At 40.8% G+C, this 3,594-nt stretch overlaps 1 long non-coding RNA gene across 2 annotated transcripts; it reads right to left on the bottom strand.

The window, feature by feature from the left end:
- Positions 1-217: 217 nt before the first annotated feature.
- On the bottom strand, positions 218-2,111 carry LOC131639867 (uncharacterized). 2 transcript variants are annotated; one of them, XR_009295079.1, is made up of 4 exons: positions 1,887-2,111; positions 1,530-1,751; positions 1,053-1,444; positions 218-947 (listed from the first exon to the last, which is right to left on the bottom strand). It is a non-coding gene; the product is annotated as an uncharacterized LOC131639867 (long non-coding RNA). The 2 variants fall into 2 exon arrangements; XR_009295078.1 differs by having other exon boundaries at positions 226-947; positions 1,053-1,451.
- Between the last annotated feature and the right edge of the window lie 1,483 nt (positions 2,112-3,594).

Raw genomic sequence — 3,594 nt, 5'->3', positions numbered from 1 at the left:
CTCACCCTTCACCCGAATCTGAAGGTATCCCGACCTCAATTTGATTAAAAAGATGTCCTCTAACTATCCTCACCCTTCACCCTTCACCAGGAAACAACACAGCTGTTGCACCCCAAAATTTGCCCTCTTTATTTGAGCTATAAGTTATCCAAGATGGTTATTTCGTCGTTCAGAAAGTAAGAGAAAAAAAGTTTCATTGAAGATGCGGTTGATTTGAATTTGTTCATTGAGACTTGAGGTAGGTATAAGTTCTAGAATGATCAAAGTGAATTAAAGTCTTTAAGCATTTGTGTGAGATTTCTTGGTATACAAGTTAAAAGGAACAATTCAAGATTATCGAAGTGCAAACATATAAAGTTCGAGTTTCAACCTTATTCATCCAAAGATTCAAAGATCATTCAATTACCCTGATGATTCATTCAAGTGTCTCTTCCACTACAACGTATTGGTGGGTTGTGCTTCATTGAACAATTTTTTTTGTTATCAAGTTATGGTTTGAGTTACTATTAAAGGATAAATGCAAATGTCGGTTTTAACTGCAAGCATTGAAATAAATGGCATGATTCGGTTTTGTAAAAGGTCTATCCATTATGAAGTTACAAGTTTCATCAATTACATACACCTACCATATCATTACCTCACAAACTCATTACAAAATTACTACAAAGCAGAATTCTGCAAGAGACCATGACACCAAGCTAGCATTCATAAAACCGAGTCGGTCATTCATTAACAAGGCAGCACCTTACTGCATAAGAAAACAATCCCGAACCAATTCCGTAGCTAACTTCAATCAAACGGAGCCACACTTCCAAAACTTGCTGCATCTTCATAAATTCGGTCACAACATGTTGATACATAACCCTGCAAGTTAAAGGCTGCACTCATGGACAAAAAACCGGTTCAATAATTCATCAAGCCGAACCAAATCAGGCCCTTCGTCAAAGCTGCATACAAGGGAAATTCATAACAGAAATTAAGAAGAAGGAGAAGGCTCACAAAAAAGATGGATAACAGCAATTAGAAAAGAAAAAGTAAGAAAAAACTCTAACCGAAACGTAACAAACTTTGGCTCATCTTCATCTTCATCACGAAATCACCTCTGAACTCTCTCTTTCCATTCTTCAATCACCGAACCTTCTTCATCGACCTTCACCTCTCGATCTTCAACCTCTCAATCGATCACTCTTCAATCTACCTTCAAACCACCATAACCTTCATTAGAAATTTCTTCACACTTCAATCATCACTCTCCAATTTCACTTCTGAGAAAATCATCTTCCTAATCAACAAAAACAAAAGCGCAGCAAGAATTGGAGAAGGAGAGAGAATAATCAAAAACTTGAAAAATCGTCACCAAAGATATTGATTCAAGAATCGTCTTCACGACTTCAATCTTCTCTTTCAATCTTCACGATAACCGCATCGCTACGTTCATCATCATCTTCCATCTCCAACGTGAATAACAACCACCACTCAATCATTATTCTGCAGAAGAAAGAAAAAGAATCATAGCAGAAGAAACTCACCATAGCGTAACCTTCAGCGCATCTGCATCAAATCTTCACGCAACAACACTGCGGCAACAATATCACGCAACATATCGAACAACCGTTCATCACCACGATACATAGCAACGCGCAAGCTTCAGTTTCATCTTCATCTGCGAATCACCAAAGAACCTCGTCGCTCAACCTTCGGCTTCTCATCTTCAAAATGCGCCGACGTTTCTGCAATCAACAAGAACGCGACTGCAAGCAACAAAATCTTCATATCAATTTCGACAACAACAGCAACAAACAAACACGAAGAAACGGAGGGAGACTGAGAGTATGAGATGGAGAGAAATCGAGAGATCGAGAGCGATATTGAGAGAGGATCCGAACCGGTAAGAGAAAGAGAGAGGTATGGCGCCGCTGGTTCATGGAGACGGAGGAAGGGAGATTGAGATGGAGAGTTAACGGTGGCCGGTGATTTGATCGGAGAGAGGGAGAATTCCGCCGCCGCACCGAGTAGAGAAGAGAGGGAGAAGAAGACATTCAAATCAGTGTAACCTAATCCCTTTCTTAATTCACGTTACTATTTTAATTTGGTTAATTAGATTTAATTGGTGTTAATCATGATTAAATGGACATTAATTGAGTCATGCTGAAAATTTGAATGTGGTAATGATTGAATGAAATCTGATACAACATTGGGCCAAACGAATTACTACCATACAGAGGCCCAGCGCACCCCCTTTGTTTAGCCACAAAAATCTGTACAAAAACGATCAACCTTGGGCCAGATTTCCTGGGCCCTGCGCCCATTGCCTGATGCACACCTGATTTCAGTCAAACACCCCCTGTCTCACTTCAATTTTGTGTTAAAATTTAGATTTCTTTCCTAGTTTGTTTCCTATTTCTTTTAGATAATAAAATGATACATTTGTTAGATTTTTAGCCTTATAAAGATAATAAAAAAACATGTAATATGTTCTCTTGTTAGAATTTATTTGTTTTGTTACATAGTTTAGTTCCAATTCTTTGATAAAATGCCATGAAAAATATGATGTTTGATTAAATTTTTTGCTAGCATTTTCTATAGCGTGCTTCCTTGTTATTACTGATTTATTTGCTGAGATGTGCGAGATACTTCGAGAGAGCCTTCGATTGCGATTCGATTTGCTTCGTGTTCCACTTTATTTGTGGGACACGAATTCGCTTTCGGTGCGATTGATCTGTTTCGTGTTCCACTTTATTTGTGGGATACGAACTTCTTCCCGATACGATTCACCTGATCTCTCATTCACTGAGATGTATATTTTTGCGATGTCTGGATTGTTTCTCTTGCAGGCTGCTCATGTGGTTATGTTCGACGTGTACCACATGTCGCTCGTGATTTATTTTCACGACGGCGCTTTTTGACTCGCTTTGCTTGATGATGGCTTACGCGAAGTATTTCAGACTTCTCTGCTTACGCTTGCTAGCTCATTGCGGATTTGCTATCCGCTCAGTATTGTCTCCTTGTCCCTTTTACCGCTTTCCGCATCATCCTTTAACATGAGAAGTAAGACTTAGACATGCATCTGGCCAAGTCCTCGAAAGAGGCTCTGTTTTTGTTGGTGTGTTTACATTTGTGCTTTGCGGCAGGGAGTCACGGTGTAATAAGTCCTATATGGCACTCCGTTAAGTCCTCATGGAAGGCATGCGGAAAGGGTTAGCAATCAACCCCCGCCCAGTCTCATCGAGTCTGTTCAGTATGCGCATGCTACGCGTGGCTCGCTTCTGAACCTGCACAAGATCTTGTTATCGAGTATGTCAGGAAAAGGGTTCATGCAGCCGGACCCCCGCATTTCCTATAGCTCGCGTCGCTCGACATTGATGCTCGATGTACGCACATACCGTTTTCCTTTCAGATCCGTGACGGCTTGGTTGCTGAGAGGGATCCGCTCCTCTTGTCTATGGCCCAATCATTTTCGCGAGGTCTAATGCTTGGTTGACTCGGGTGATTCGCTCCCCTTGGCTATGGCGGGACCGCTTTTCTACCATTCGGTCAGTACCGTTGGTTTTGTTTGCTTTACGAGCGGAGCTCGTTTGTGTGATATTCTTGTAT

This window comes from Vicia villosa, unplaced genomic scaffold, assembly GCF_029867415.1.
Source record: "Vicia villosa cultivar HV-30 ecotype Madison, WI unplaced genomic scaffold, Vvil1.0 ctg.002813F_1_1, whole genome shotgun sequence".
Classification (NCBI taxonomy): domain Eukaryota; kingdom Viridiplantae; phylum Streptophyta; class Magnoliopsida; order Fabales; family Fabaceae; genus Vicia; species Vicia villosa.
The sequence above is the reverse complement of the archived record's forward strand: the minus strand, read 5'-3'. Positions and strand labels throughout refer to the sequence as shown.